Source organism: Loxodonta africana, chromosome 13 (genome assembly GCF_030014295.1).
Source record: "Loxodonta africana isolate mLoxAfr1 chromosome 13, mLoxAfr1.hap2, whole genome shotgun sequence".
NCBI lineage: Eukaryota > Metazoa > Chordata > Mammalia > Proboscidea > Elephantidae > Loxodonta > Loxodonta africana.
The window spans coordinates 59,593,201-59,610,385 of NC_087354.1; the positions used below are offsets into that span (position 1 = coordinate 59,593,201).

Consider the following 17,185-nt stretch of genomic DNA (forward strand, 5'->3'; position numbering starts at 1 on the left):
TTTATAGGCCTACACTAGGAAAAAAAAAAGCTGGAAATTAAAGAGCTAAGCATTCAATTGAAGGTAAAATATAAGCAACAGAATTTACCCAAAGAAAGCAAAAGGGGAATATACTAAAGGTAAGAGTAGAAATTGACTGAATAGAAAATTCAGATAGGATAGGATCAGCAACATCTGAAATTACTTTCTTTGAAAATCCTAATAAAAGGCCAGGGCTTAGGCATGATGGATCAAAAGAAAAGTGGATGCAAATAGATTTAGGAATGAAAAATGAGACAAAGCTATTGATGTAACAGAGGCTAAAATATGGGAATGCCACTTCATGTCAATAAAATTTTAAAATTGAACACAAAGAATAAATTCCAAAGAAAACTTTAAATTACATAACTGTCAATAATAGAAAACCTGACAGCCCTTTAACCACAGGAAATTCAGTTCGTTTTTTTTAAACTGCCTGCAAAGAAAATAGTTCTATTTATTTATTTTGTTGTTGATAATATACCAAAACCAAACCCATTACTGTCAAGTTGATTGTGAATCATAGCGACCCTATAGGACAGAGCAGAACTGCCCCATAGTGTTTCCAAAGAGTGACTGGTGGATTTGAACTGCCAACCTTTTGGTTAGCAGCCGAGCTCCTTAACAAGTGTACCACCAGGGCTCCTGGTAATGTACACAGCAGCACATACACCAATTCACAATTTCTACACATAAAATTTGGTGACTTTGATTACATTCTTCAAGTTGTGCAACCTTCTTCCCCTCTGCCTCCAAATTATTCCCCCCCGTTAACATAAACTCACTGTCCCCTGAGTTTCCTGTCTAATCTTTTGAGTTGCTGTTGTCAATTTAATCCCATATACATAGTTGTCGGAAACCCTGGTGGCATAGTGGTTAAGAGCTACAGCTGCTAACCAAAAGGTTGGCAGTTCGAATCCACCAGGCGCTCCTTGGGAACTCTGTGGGGCAGTTCTCCTCTGTCCTATAGGGTCGCTATGAATCCAAGTCGACTCAAAGGCAGTGGGTTTTGGTTTTGACATAGTTGTTAAAAGAACACAATGATTAAGGCAAGCATTCTTTACTGATTAAACTAAGCTATCACTTAAAGACTTGGGGGGATATTTTTGGTTTAAGATTTAAAGATTATCTCAGGGTAATAGTTTTGGGGGTTTATCCAGTAATGGTAGCTTCAGAAAGCCTGGATTCCATGATAATTTGAAATTCTGTCCTGCATTATTTCCCCCTTTTTGACCAGAATTCTTGTATAGGCCCCAAAGGTTTTATAAGTAAAATCTGCCAAACATGCAAGGAACAGATCATTTCAGTCTTACATAAACTCTTTGACAAAATAGAAAAAGAGGGAATACTCTGGTAGTTTTCAAATATGTTCACAAACTGTTTTAATTGTTTTGTCTTCAAGAAGTAGACCCTAGTAATTTCTCTCCTCTTGAGTGTAGGTGGGACCTAATGATGCAGTTCTGACAGGAAGAAAGCAGTGTAATGGTATATGACTTCAGAGAGTAGGTCTTAAAAGGTACTATGACTTCCTCGCTCTCTTCACTTGGATTAACTTACTCTGGAATGAGCTAGATTGTAAAGACGGACAAGCAGCCTGTGGCGAGGTCCGTGTGGTGAGGAACTAAGGCCTCTGCCAACAGCTATGTGAGTAAGCCACCTTGGAAGAGAGTCCTGCAGTCCTTACTGAGACCCTATGAAAAACCCCTAGACAGAACTCACTCAGCTAAGTCACCCAAATTTCTGACCCACAGAAACTGTGAGATAGGAATTGATTACACAGCAATTGATAATAGGGTTTCCAAGGAGCGGCTGGTAGATTTGAACTGCCGACCTTTTGGTTAGCAGCCATAGATCTTAACCACTGCACCACCAGGGTTCCATATATTCTAACTGTTCTTGAGGCAGGTATAATTTTGGCACCCAAATTAGACAGAACATGAGAATGGCCTGGCCTGTGATTTTATTACCCAGCTCATAAACATAAAAACAAAAAATCCTGAGTAAAAATTAGCAAATTGAACCCAGAACGGTATGAAAAAGGTAATGTGTCTCAGCCAGCTTGAGTTTATTACAGGAGAGCAAAATTGGTTGTTTAGAAAACCTATTCATATAATTTACCATGAGTGGATGGAGGACAGATTATTTGATCATCTGAATTGACGCGGGGAAAGAACTTAATAATTCTCAACATCTGTTCATACAACTTAGCAAACTGGGGCTAGAAAGGAACTTCCTTAACCTGATAAAGGGTGTCTACAAAGAAAATGCAGAAAACATACTTTTAGTGAGAAAAATTTAAATATCCTCTTTAAAGTTAGGAGCAAGGTACCACTTCTTATCCATATTGTACCACATTCAGAAATAAAGGGAAAAAAATATATATGAGTAAAATTTAGGAATAAGTAAGAAGAAACAAACTTATTGAGTAATCTATATAGAAAACAGTCTACATAAGGTAGTCTAGCAGAAGTCATTTGCATTTCTACATACAATAGTAAAAAATTTAATTTAAAAACATTTCAATAACAACAGTAAATACATTCTGGGGAATGAACCTAATTATAGTTGGGCAGGAGCCCTGGGGGCACAGTGGTTAAGAACTATAGCTGCTAACCAAAAGGTTGGCAGTTCAGATTTTCCACATGTTCCTTGGAAACCCTGTGGGGCAGTTCTGCTCTGTCCTGTACTGTTGCTATGAGTCAGAATCGACTCGATGGCAATGGGTTTGGTTTTCTTTTTTTTAATACGTGCGGAAGCCTTTATATTAGAAGATTTTGAAACCTTACTGAAAGATTTTAAATAATTTAAACCTAAATATATAGACGTACATGTTTGTTAATATAAAGACTATCATAAATTTTTTTTTCACTTCTTCCAAGTATCTGTAGATTCAGTACAATTTTATTCCAAGTATCTAGTGTTTTTCATAAGATAATCAGTGTCTTATGCTTTGTGTGGAAGAGAAACTAGGTTAGAAAAGCCAATAGGCTCCCAAAGAGGAGGAAAGTTAGAAACTTGCAGTATCAAATGTCAACACTAATTATGACTGCAGTATTTATGGTAGTTTGGTATTGACACAGGATTAAACAATTGGAGGAGAGAGGAAAAAAGTGAGCCTAGAAAAAGACCCATGCATACATGAATACTTGTTATGGGACAGAGGTGGCATTTCAGGCAGTAAGAAGAATGAACTGTTTAGTGTCAAAATTGTATCGCCATAATGACAGTAAAAGAATAGCTCACAAACTGGGAGAAGACAACGTGACTAAAAGAAGATTGAATTTGGAATATATAAAGAAGTCCTGGAAGAGTAGCATTTAAAAGATAAAAAGTTCTTCTGCAGATCACTAAGAAAGACAAGCAAATAGAAAAATGGGCAAAAAACCATAATTAGGCATTTCATAGGGAAGACACATAGATGGCCAAAAAAAAAAAAATCCACTAAAACTTGCTCAGATTATTAGTTTTCAGGAAAGGCAAATTAAGGCAGCCTTTTCATACCTGCTGGGATGGCAAAAATTAAAATGTTTCCCCTGCTGTGGGTGATTGTAGCTATCTGTCCTGAATGCTGTGAAGTGTTACTGTACTTGTGGCTTCATTTTGTGTTCTCTGTTCTTTGATCTTGTAGGAGGAGCTTTTAATCCAGACTAGGGATTTGAAGAGCTCACTGATGTATTTTGGATTGTTTCTTTTTCTTAACCAATGACACCCCACAAGTTTATAGAAAAATCTTCCACCCTAGGGGAAGTAACTTTCTTTTTTTGCCTTTATTATGTTAATTGGCACCCTTATAGGTATTTCTGGTCCCTTTTGGTTCTAGACAATGTGGTCGTTTTAGACGTTTCTATGTACATTAATTAATCTGGTTGCTTGGTTACTACTTTAAACTTTGTGCTGTAAGTTCACAAAGTACTTAAGCATGCCAGTTTCAAATGTAGCAGCTTCCAGAATCAGATTAGCTTTTGATCCTCACTCCCATTTGATTTTGTAAATTCCTTTTTTGGTCTGCAGGAGCATAAGACCAAAATAAGATTGTATTTTTTATATGATTTTAATGAAATTCACCCTATATTCTGTAGCCATTATTACTTGAATATAGGAATAGCGAAGTAGTTCTACAGACAGATCATTGCCTTTTATACTTGACCTATACCAGAAAGGTGTTCCTGATAGTCCAGCCCCTCAGAGTGAAGGCTCTTGGCCTCAGCCCAGCAGTACCCTGCTCTTAAAGCCCGCCCCAGTACTTGAGCATTCATTCTCCCTGGCTTGTGGAAGTAGTCTTACCTGTGCTTCTAGGTCAGACTTTCCCAACTTGGGAAACCAGTTCCTGGAAGTAATCTGTGGAAATAAAATTCTTTGGTTAAATTAGTTTGGGAAATGTTTTATACCTTCTCTAGCCCTCCCTCAAATGAGTACCATGCATGTTTAGCAATATTAAGACTCCTGAGCTCTGTATTGTAGGGGTGGGGGAACCTAGAATATATGTAATTTTGTTTAACCCAGCAATTCTTAAATTTACTTGACCATTGACCACTTTTTCCACAGACTACCTGCTTATATTGGAAAGAATGATCCTTGGGAAATACAGCTTTAGAACGGTGGCTAAAATGTCATTAATGTATGGTAACCTTGTAGTTCTGTCTGTTCCAGGTTGTCATATGGCCGGTTTCCAATGTTTTCTTACTTGTGTATACTTGACAGCTGTCTTCAGCCTGCATTATGTCACTGTTTTTTACTAACCATAGTATATAAATGTTTTATCATCTATTCTGTTATTCTTTCAGTGAAGGGCAATGCGATATTAGCTTGGCAACAACTTTTTTGGGGGACAGATACTGGGATACTAATAACTTTAGTATGCTAGTAAAATCTAGAAAGGAGTTGTTCGGCATGTATAATGATCGAAGCAGTCTGTCAAAGAGATTGACAGTTTTATATACTTTTTAAGGAGGAGCGAGTCCTGTAATTAAAGAGTGACAGATGACCTGTATTGTCTCTGTGTGTTCACTTCAGAAGCAGTCATCAAACTTCTTGTATTCTTTCAAGTAGCCCACAAGACACACTATACTATCAGCCTGTGCTGTCCAATACAGTAGCCACTGGCTACATATGGCTGTCGAGCACTTGGTATGTGGCTAGATCAACTTGAGTGGTGGTATAAGAGTAAAATACACACTGGATTTCAAAGACTTAGTATGAAAAAAGAATCTAAAATATCTCAATTTTTATATTGATTAAATGTAAAAATGATAAAAGTTTTATATAATTAAAAATATATTATTAAAACTAATTTCATCTGTTTCTCTTTACTTTTTAATGTAACTACTAAATAATTTAAGATTACATATGTGGCTTGCCTTAGTTTTCCATCGGACAGTGGGACTATAGACACTTTTACTATGAACTGATATTTCAGAGACTAAACCTCATTATTCAGGTTTTTATAAAGCTTTCTGGACCAGGGAAGAATTTTCTTTTGTTCTTTTGAAAACTTTTGGCTTAGGACTAAATGATTTTTTATCCTGTAAATCTCTTTGAAGTATCCCAAGAAAAGAGTACTTCCAAACATTCCTACATGAAGTCAAGCTTCAGGCACAGGGGAAAAGATGAAAAAATTAGGCCTTTCTAACTAAATCATCAATCGATTATTTTACCTATTTCTTTGGTGACCGTTCCACATTTAAAATACATCTATCTTGGTGTCTTCCTTTCTAAAGCATCATTTGGACATTGAGGAGATGAGCTTATGATTTCCAGTCTTCTTAGATAGCCTTCTACTTTGTAGATTGAAACAGCCTTTTTAGGTCAGGCCTTCTGCTTTTGGTTCCTCTTGGTGTTTTGTGGGAGAGAATTTTAGTATTAACTATCATATTGATTTTCATATTTTTTTTGCCTGTCATTGTGGCAAAAGTCCTATGGCTCTTGAGTTTAAGTAGAATACCACAGAACGTTGGACTTGGTGACTTTTTTTTTTTTTTTAATAGATATTGGGATACTGATCCCTTTATTTCCCTAATAAAATCTAGAAAAGAGTAGTAAGTCATGTCTCATGACTGAAGGCAGTATACCTAAAGGCAATTTCAAGTACAATTTTTAAGAAATGTTCTTGTAGCAATTTATGTGAGACATTGACTTTGTCTAACCTGTACATGAAGCATCATTGCCTGACTCTGCCATCTTAGAGGAAGTCTCATTTTAGCCTCACTTCTCTGCAGCCATCCCCGCTTTGGTTTTCTTCTCTTTGAATCTCTGTTAGGCATCTAATAATGAATACCACACATTGGTTTAATGTTCAGTTTTAAAAGACTTGCACATATGTGGCCCATCACCTATTGGTGACATCTGCGGCATATCCAAAGAAGACAAGGCCACTTACCTGTAGCTCCAGTTTTTTGCAGTCTAGAGATCTGTCCTAGTTCTGACCCAGTGTTCTCACGATGTAACATAAGATGATGCTAAACTGCATGGCTGTCTGTCAAAATATACAGTAGGAGAATAGTTGTTTGTCTCATTGGACTATCCGCATGTTTCTCCTGCCCTGTTTTTTTTTTTTTTTTAAGTTATTCTTTTTTTGTTTAAAAAATTCAAACAATAAAAAAGTGTAAAAAGCTTCTAAAAAGTTTAAACAGAAAGTAAAATCTTCAAAATCTCATCTCCCAGAGAAAAGTCATCCTTGGTGATGTGTGTCCCTGTGCACGCACCTGCCTCCTGCGCCATTACTTTACTTAGTTTCGTGGACCAGGTCAGTTTGTGTTTGGAACCTGAGGCTGCCTCTGTAGGATCAGCACTAGAGGGCACAGAAGCTCAGTAAAGAGTGTATGACTTGGGAGCTAGCCAGGGTCTTTATCCAGCTCACTTACTGGCAGTACCTAATATTTTTATGGGAAAGGAAGTTCCAAAATGGTGAGAGTAGGGCATAAAATGTGTTTCTTAATTAAAATCCCAATGTAAAATAGAGGTATGGATACCAGGTATAAGAGTAGCGTTTTTATGAATAATGGGGTCAAATAAAATCACTGTACGACCTTGCACAAGTCATTTAACCTTTCTGACCCTCAGTTTTCTCTTAGGAAAAATTAACCTATTGCATGCTCGTTCTTGTGATATGATTTTTATATAAATCGTCTTGTTTAATCTTCTCAAAAAGAATTGGAGAGGTGTAGTATGCCTTGGGGGAAAAAGTAAACAAAAGTTGCCTAGTGATAAGAGTTAACTCTTGTGCTTGAAATTGGCTTTTATGCTCAGAACAGCAATAAATGAGTTTGCGGTAAAGTTAATAAACATTGATAGCATCGTTTGTGAAAAGCAAGAAGTTCACTTTTCATGCCTAAAATGAACTTTTGAAATGACTCATTTGCAGACCATTATGTTGCTTATATTAGGAACTTCTTCTTACACGTCCCTCAGCACATGGCACGTGAAACTATTTGGTTCTGCACAGTCTGGAGCAGTGACTCTCCGCTAGTTGTTTTTAGGTGCCGTCGAGTCAGTTCTGACTCATAGCGACCCTATGCACTACAGAACGAAACACTGCCCAGTCTTGAGACATTCTTACCATCGTTGTTATGCTTGAGCTCATTGTTGCAGCCACTGTATCAGTCCACCTCGCAGCCACTGTATCAGTCCACCTCGTTGAGGGTCTTCCTCTTTTCCACTGACCCTGTACTCTGCCAAGCATGATGTCCTTCTCCAGGACTGATCCCTCCTGACAACATGTCCAAGGTATGTAAGATGGCAGTCTCGCCATCCTTGCTTCTAAGGAGCATTCTGGTTGTACTTCTTCTAAGACAGATTTGTTCGTTCTTTTGGCAGTCCGTGGTATATTCAATATTCTTCGCCAACACCACAATTCAAAGGCGTCAATTCTTCTTCGGTCTTCCTTATTCATTGTCCAGCTTTTACATGCATATGATGCGATTGAAAATACCATGGCTTGGGTCAGGTGCACCTTAGTCTTCAAGGTCACATCTTTGCTCTTCAACACGTTAAAGAGATCCTTTGCAGCAGATTTACCCAGTGCAATGCGTCTTTTGATTTCTTGACTGCTATTTCCATGGGTGTTGATTGTGAATCCAAGTAAAATGAAGTCCTTGACAACTTCAATCTTTTCTCCATTTATCATGATGTTGCTCATTGGTCCAGTTGTGAGGATTTTTGTTTTCTTTGTGTTGAGATGCAATCGATACTGAAGCCCGTGGTCTTTGATCTTCATTAGTAAGTGCTTCAAGTCCTCTTCACTTTCAGCAAGCAAGGTTGTGTCACCTGCATAACGCAGGTTGTTAGTGAGTCTTACTCCAATCCTGATGCCCCATTCTTCTTCATATAGCCCAGCTTCTCGCATTATTTGCTCAGCATACAGATTGAATAGGTATGGTGAAAGAATACAACCTTAACGCACACCTTTCCTGACTTTAAACCAATCAGCATCCCCTAGTTCTGTCCAAACAACTAACTGCCTCTTGATCTGTGTAAAGGTTCCTGATGAGCACAATTAAGTGTTCTGAAATTCCCATTCTTTGCAGTGTTATCCATAATTTGTTATGATCAACACAGTTGAATGCCTTTACATAGTCAATAAAATACAGGTAAACATCCTTCTGGTATTCTCTGCTTTCATCCGGGATCCACCTGACATTAGCAATGTTACCCCTGGTTCCACGTCCTCTTCTGAAACCGGCCTGAGTTTCTGGCAGTTCCCTGTCAATATACTGCTGCAGTCATTTTTGAATGATCTTCAGCAAAATTTTGCTTGCGTGTGATATTAATGATATTGTTCTATGATTTCCACATTGGGTTGGATCACCTTTCTTGGGAATAGGCATAAATATGGACCTCTTCCAGTCAGTTGGCCAGGAAGCTGTTTTCCATATTTTTTGGCCTAGATGAGTGAGCACCTCCAGTGCTGCATGTGTTTGTTGAAACATCTCAACTGGTATTCCATCAATTCCTGGAGCCTTGTTTTTCGCAAATGCCTTCAGAGCAGCTTGGACTCCAAGTCTCCGCGAGTAGCATATAGAAATACACGAAGCATCTTTTGATTGTCAGAATCCCTGAGAAGCACTGCTGGCATTTAGTGGGCAAACATCCCGTAATGCATAGGAAAACCAGTACCTTCCAAAATGTCACTGCCCCAATGAGAAACTTTCACATATAGGTTAATTTCCTTACAAAGCAGGTACTTTGAAGGTTAATAAGAGCAGGCAAAAATTGTCAACAGTAACTTTTTAAAAAGGAATTAGGGCTATAAAAAGAAATGGAATTGGTATTTTGGTTTCTGTTTGTTGATGAGGCACAAGTAGTGTCCAAATGAGGTTTTTCTTAGTTTTATGATCCTAATTACTACATTTTTTTATTGAGGTAAAATTTATATAACATAAAATTAACCACTTAAAGTCTGCAATTCAGAGGCATTTAGTACATTCACAGTGTTGTGCAACCATCACCTCTATCTAGTTCCAGGACATTCTGTCACCCCAAAAGGAAACCCTGTGCTCATTAAGCAGCCATTCTTCATTCCCAAGCCCCCATCCCCAGCCCCTGGCACTACCGGTCTGCTTTCTTTCTCTTTCTTTTCTCTGTTTTGGATATTTCATATAGTGTAGTCCCCCCCCCACACCCCACCTTACGCATGGGGCATATGTTTCAGGACCCCTGTGGATGCCTGAAACCATAGATAGTACTGAACCCTATATATACAGTGTTATGTCATATACCTCCAAACCTATGATCAAGTGTAATTTCTAAATCAGCACAGTAAGAGATATTAGCAGCAATAATAATAAAATAGAAGTTATAAAAGTACACTGCAATAAAAATTATGTGCACGTGGTCCCCGGGTGGGACGGAATGGACTGTGTGAGATTTCATCCTGCCGATCATTTTATATTTTTGGACCACAGGTAACAGACTGCAGATAAGGGGGGACTGCCATACATGGAGTCACACACTTGGTGGCCCTTTGTGTCCACCTTCTTTCACCTAGCATAATGTTGTAGGGGTTCGTCTATGTAGCAGCATGGCGCAGTACTTCATTCCTTTTTATGGCTGAATAATATTCTATCGTATGAGTATACCATGTTTTGTTTATCCTTTCATCAGCTGATAGATGTTTGGTTGTTTTTACCTTTTGACTGTTGTGAATAGTGCTGTTGTGAACACTTGTGTACAAGTTTTTGTTTGAATACCTGTTTTCAGTTCTTTTGGGTATCTACCTAGGAGTGGGAAACCCTGGTGGCATAGTGGTTAAGTGCTATGGCTACTAACCAAAGGGTTGGCAATTTAAATCCACCAGGTTCTCCTTGGAAACTCTACGGGGCAGTTCTACTCTGTCCTATAGGGTCGCTATGAGTCAGAATCAACTCGACAGCACTGGGTTTGGTTTTTTGGCTTACCTAGGAGTGGAATTGCTAGATCATATGGTAATTCTAGGAAACCCTGGTGGCGTAGTGGTTAAGTTCTATGGCTGCTAACCAAAGCGTCGGCAGTTTGAATCTGCCAGGCGCTCCTTGGAAGCTCTGTGGGGCAGTTCTACTCTGTCCTATAGGGTTGCTATGAGTCAGAATTGACTCGCCGGCACCGGGCTTGGTTTTTTTGGGTATGGTAATTCTGTGTTTAACTTTCTGAGGAACTGCCATATGATTTTCCACAGCAAATTTTCATCAGCAATGTACAAACATTTTTCTCTACATCCTAGCAAACAGTCTCTAATTACTTTTAAGAAGACCAAGTAAATGAATCAGAACGCCTGGATGGCAGAATTTGAGGTGGTTTCTGTTTCCGTCTTTATATTTTTCTAAACCTTTCAACATTTATGGAATTAGCTATTAAAACTATGAGTATAGGAGCCCTGATGGTGCACTGGTTAAGTGTGCAGACTGCTAACCGGAAGGTCAACAGTTCAAATCCACCAGTGGTTCCATGGGAGAAAAGACCCGGCAATGTGCTCCCATAAAGATTTACAGCCTAGGAAATCTTATGAGGCAGTTCTGCTCTGTCCTGTAGGGTCACTATGAGTCAAAATTGACTCGGCACACAACTGTGATTTTACGGGAAAAAAAGAAATACAAAATTTTTGTTTAATATTCTCATTTGAGCAAACTAAAGCAAAATAAACGCATTAATTATGGGCAAGTATAAGGTAAGAGTATGTTCTACTATGATGCACTGTGAACTGAGTCATCCCCCTCAAAAGAGTGATGACTCAGCAAAAGGGGTACACCAATGTATTTGTAAGCTTATTTTACGTGAGAGGAAATTAAGAGTTTGATTTTCCCTGGTAGGGCTAGAATTTGAGAGCTTCATATAGTTGATGTTTTTACAGTGTACCTCCCTACCTCAGATTTTCCTTGGGTGAAATCTGGTGTCTAGTATTCACAGATTTCTGTTTCTATAACACAAGAACTTTGAATCAAGTATATAAGACGGTGAGTCACTCTGAATTCAGACTTAGGGATTCCAAGTAAACATAGAAGTAATATTGAAGTTGGTGTTGGGATGGATGAGGAGTAGTCTCAGAGTGTGATCTGCAGTAAACAGATAATTTATGAGTCATTCGCTAAAATGGGGAAACATTCTGAAATGTTTCTAGCAAGCAAGGTATCCTAAATGTTCTTTCGGGCATACTCTTAAGTTGCATTGTCTTACATGGTATGTATGCGACTGCTGATGTTTTTGTTGTATCTGTATCACGTAAGTCTGGAGAAAGGGAGACATGACCTGATATTTCTGTAAAGTGTTCTGTGAGGTAAAGTAGGCTTAGACTGAGTTTTTAATTTTAAACCCATGCTTCCTAAAATGTACTCTGTCTTTTGTGTATTCCACTAGCGTGAGGAAGTTTTATCCATCTTTCCTCTGTAGTTTGGTTTCAGGAAAACAAAATGTGCTTTCTCAGACATCTCTCTTCATTACATTTTTATATGCTCTTCTGGTTGGTGTGTTTTCCTCTTTTCCCTACTCCATTGGTCTAGGATTAAGGTTTACTTTATAATATTCTGGTGATCTTACTTGATAGTGCAAAGCTTGAACAGAAAGATGTAGAAGGTGAGTGGTTAGCATGTTCCATAAATTTAATAGTTATCATATCATATAGCAAAATTATGATACTGATATTTCGTTGTTTTATCCAATGCCAAAATACCATATTAATACTTTTTAATTAAAATTTTTACAGTAATTAATAATTTTTAAAAATCGGTGACACCATGTGTCTATCGTATATCAAATAAACAATTTAAAAATAAAAATAAAATTTTGAGCCAATAAATTAGCGTAAAAATGGATTCAAAACTTGTAAAACCCTTAGTGATTCATAACCTTGGGTATATATAGTACTTTTCTGAAAAGAAGCCTTTGCTAAAGGTGAGCTCGTAAACAGATTACAAATCACAAGAGAAAATGATGCCAACCCAGAGTATATAGGACTTTCCTAGGAAACAGTCCTCCCTTAAAGTGAACTCATGATTAAGTAAAATATTGTAAATCACATGAGGAAATGATGCATCTTGAGGGAGACTGACAGCACACTTCTCCTTAACAACAATAGATACCAGAAGCCAACCACAAAATAGGTGGTTTAAAGGAATTAACGTAACACAAAATAGAGTTTAAGATAAAATGGCATTAATAAGGATAAAGGACACTAGGTAATGATCAAAGGAATAATCTACAAAAAAATATAAAAATTTTAGTCTTACGTAAACCCAGAGGCGCTCTGGTAGTGCAGTGGTTATGCCTTTGCTTGCTAACAGAAGGTCTGAGGTTCGAACCCACCAGCTGCTCTGCGGGAGAAAGATGTGGCAGTCTGGTCTGGTAAAGATTTACAGCCTTGGAAACCCTGTGGGGCACTTCTACCCTGTCCTATAGAGTCGCTGTGAGTCAGAATCGACTTGATGGCAATGGGTTATATATAAACCCAAAGGTGTAATCTTTGAGTTTATAAATAAAGTAAAAATTGACAATTATGAGAAAGTAATAAATGCAGCTATTGTGCATTTTTTATTAACATCTCAGAAATTGGTTAAAAAAAAAACCGGGAACAAAGTAGGCCATAAAAGATTTGAACTGCATAATTAGCAGGCTTGAACTAGCACCCAAAGGAAGTTTTCATCATGAAAATGACATTCCCTGGCTGAGATGAAAACAATTCATCAGTAGCAAAGATATTTTTAAAACACACACCCCCCCCCCACACACCACACACATATACATTGAGACTTAAATTACAATTAGATATTATTTCCTCACGTTACGTAGCAGTTCTTGTAGGGTGTCATCAATTGAGGGAGCGTTTCTGGTAATAGAAAGTTACAGTCTTTCTTGAGTGTGTTTATTAAAAACAAAGAAGTATGGCAATGTTTGTGTTTAACTTTAAAATAACAGCATAAACAAATGTAGGAGAAAAAATGAAAATAGAAACGGATGAGATACAAAATTATACAAAAACAAGCAAAAAAGAGCTGGATCAAGAAATTTCGGTTAGTTTTTTTTTTTTAATTTAAAGACAGAGAGGACAGACTTCTTTGTCAAGTACTCTTCTGAGTGCTGGGAATAGAGCAGCAAATAAGCCCTATCTGCTTCTTGCCTTATAAGCTTCCCGTTCTAGTGGGGGAGTCAGACTGAAAAAGGCTAAGCAGCAATAATTACTGAGAAGACAAAGCAGGACAAAGGAGATAGTGACAGGAAGTGGTCAGGGACTGTCTCTGAGGAGGTAACGTTTGAACCATGGACATCTAAAGCAAGGGAGCAAACTAGGCAGGCATTTTGGAAGGGTTTTCCTGGCAGAGGACACAGAAGAGCAAGAGCCCTGAAAATTACCTTTAAGTAGGACTAAAGAAAATACTTAAAATGATAAAGGGCATTTACCAAAAAAAAGGTTTCACCAGCGTTATTCTTACCTAATTACTATGGCTACAGTCTCCAGTGTAACAGGAAGAGCAGCAGTGACACAGGCACTCTTGCAATCAAGAATAAGAGAAAATCAGTAGTCATTCTACACATCAGCAAAAACCGATAAGAAAACGTAATAAGACATGATTCACAACACCATCTGTAATCTACTAGGACTGTCAGAAGATTTATTTATAGGGAAAACTACAAGACAGTTTTAAGTACAGACAAAAATGAATCCCAATTAGAAGTCCACATGTCCGGTCTCCCCCAGTTCAGGCAATAATGTCAGGACAATCCAGTGTAAATCTAAGCATACTTTTATGGAACTGGAAAAACTGACTTAAAAATTCACCTCCAAGAATAAAGGTTCAAGAATGATGAAGTCTATTCTGAAAAAGGCTAAGGAGGGAATACTCACACCGTCAGAAAATTAGACCTAATTCTCAAAGCAGTTACAAATTCAAAGTGTAGTGTTGACTCAAGGATAGACAAGTAGAACAATAATAAAATAGAAAACAAAACCAAAACATTAATGGAAACGTGACATATCAAGATGAGGAACAATTGGCTCGCCACATAGAGGAAAAAAAAATATATATATATATATATATATATATGTATAGATGACACTGGGTTATATCATCATACCATACCCAAGAATAAATTTCAGTTGGAATAAAGATCAAAATCTGAAAAGCTAACTTCAGAACTTTTAGAATAAAATATAGAATGTTTTTATGGCCTTGGCTAGATAGGATTTCTTAAACAAGACAAAAAAAAAAATCATGAAGGAAAAAATGGATAAATTTGATTAAATAAAAAATTTAGTTTTAGTAAGACAAAAGATACTAATCTTTAAGATAAGTATGTATAACAAAGGATTAGTATCCAGAAAATATAAAGAATTACTACAGTTTAATAAGAAATAGTCAACTCCATTTAAAAACAGGCAAAGACTATGAACCAGCAGTTTACAGGGAAGAAAACCCACATGGCAAATAAACAGGTAAAAAGGTACCCAACAGTGCTAGTAACTGAGAGAATGACAATTTTTTAAAAAACTGAAATACTGTTCCATGTCTGTTAGAGTGACACATTGTGTGTGAGTGTGTATGTGTGTCTAAGGTTATGGGAAAATAGGAACTATCACATGCTGCCGATGGAAGGATAAATTGATATAAGTTCTTTGGAGAGGATTTTGGTAATATATAATAAAAACAAAATGGTGCATTCAGAAGCCCCAGAAAATCCACATCTATATTTATTTGATCGAGAAGTTCTTGCATGTATATACCAGGTAGTGTGTACAAAAACATTTTTTTGCAGCGTTGTTTGTGGAAAAACCAGAAACCACAGAATTGTCTTTCAGTAGAAGAATGGATGAATAAATTTGATATATTTATTCGATAAAATACTTCCCAGTGGTTGAATTAACTTCATCTAAGTGTATCAACATGGATGGATCTCAGAAACAATATTGAGTGAGAACATTGCAGAATATATCCAATGTAATAGCATTTATATAAACATTTAAAAACCTCACAAAGGAATGGTATATGTCGCTGATAGATATTTGTATATTTAATATCAGTATTGAAATATCAACTGGGAAACTGTACGTTAATGATGGTGGTTGTCTTTGGGATGGTAGGGAGGAGAAAGAGGCTGGACAGAACAGAGGGGACTTAAACTCCGTCTGTATCGGTGTTCTGTTTTGTTTAAGTATGACGTAAAAATAGTCAAGGGGTTGGATTAAGCAATTGCAAAGGTTCCTGTCTATCTTAGAAGTGCTTTGATTTTATGTTATAGTTGTTTAAAAGGCTGTCTTTTACATGCAGTGTTTGGAGATTTCCCCGGTTGGGTGGTTGTGATGGGTAGACACAACTCTCCTCTTCATCGATCACATGGAGCAGTCAGCTGCTGGTGGAAGGGGACTGTGTTGAGATCCGTAATTTATAAACTCACAATTTCACTTTCATATTAGTTTCTCTAAACACCCTTTCATAAATAGTTCCAGTCTTTCCAAAGAATTTTCTTCATGTGGAGGACTGAATGTATTTTTTGTCATTTATTCATTCAACAGATTTTATTGAGCGCCTAATATGTACCAGATGATAATACAGCAGTGAGCAAAACAGACAAAGCCTGCTCTCATGGAGTTTAAATTCTAGTCAAGGAAGATAGCCGGTAAACAAATTTATAAAAATATAATATGGTTGGTGATAAGTGCAATGATGAAAAATAACGAGGTGTAAGCAATAGAGAGTGATGGAGAGTTTTGTATGGAAGAGCCAGGGAAGAACTGTCTGTAAAGATAACGTGAGCAGCTATAACGGAAGTGAGGAACAGGAGAAGAGTTAGAGGCTGGTGGAAAAAGCAATGCAAAGGCCCTGCTCCTGCTTGGAAAACAGCATAGAGGTCAGTGTAGCTGGAGCTGAAGGACTGAGGAGTAGCTAGTAGGAGGTGAACTCAGAAAGTAGCAGGGGACTGAATAACGCAGAGCTTTGTCAGCCAAGGTAAAGGCTTTGCACCTACTTTTTAAAAAGATCACCCTGGCTGTTCTGTTGAGAATAGCCCATAGTGCTTGGCAGGGGGGTAGGGAGTAAAGATAGAAGCAGGGCTTGATTGTTGTTTAGACCAAGGTATGGTGGTGAGAAATGGTTGGATTCTGGATATATTACCTTTTGATAGCAGTTCTTGATCAATAGAATGAGACTACTGTTATCTTGGGAACCTGCGGGTTTATTGAGAAAAGAGAAATAGCACACATTAGCTGCCAACGGTAAGCTGTACAAGTGACCCCAAATGGAGATTAAAAACCCCTGAAAATCTTCTGTGGGATTCTGGGAAGGGGGTTTTAGGCCCCCTTACCTAGAGGTGGACCCCTGGGGGCGCAGTGGTAAAGAGCTATGTTGGCAGTTCAAATCCACCAGCTGTACCTTGGAAACCCTGTGGGGCAGTTCTCCTCTTCCATAGGGTCGTTATGAGTCAGAATTGACTTTATGGCAACAGGTTTTGTTTCGTTTTACCTAGAGGAATCAATTACTTTTCTTGTTCTGCTTAGTCATTCTGAACTTTGCAGTTGAATCCAGTCATACATTGTTGTTTAAAACATGAAAGTTGGATTCTAGGCACAGGTGTAAAATTTTGAGGGTAATGATTGTGTGAACTGAAATAAGATACAAATGTTGATTTTTACTTCCTCTGTAGCTTAGCTGTATGGCTGTGGAAAGGCAGATAACCACCGTTTGTTTATATTTATTTATCCCTAGAAGATAAT

General features: G+C 37.7%; 1 protein-coding gene across 3 annotated transcripts in view; it reads left to right on the forward strand.

Moving 5' to 3' along the window:
- Positions 1 to 17,185, forward strand: part of RFX7 (regulatory factor X7) — a 125,398-nt gene that overhangs the window by 45,704 nt on the left and 62,509 nt on the right. Inside the window, exon 2 of one of the 3 annotated variants that reach the window (XM_064267516.1) lies at positions 15,989 to 16,092. The exons of the other annotated variants lie outside the window; for them this stretch is intronic. The gene's annotated coding sequence lies outside the window, so the exon portion shown is untranslated. The remainder of the gene's footprint in view (positions 1 to 15,988; positions 16,093 to 17,185) is intronic. 3 annotated transcript variants of the gene reach the window in all.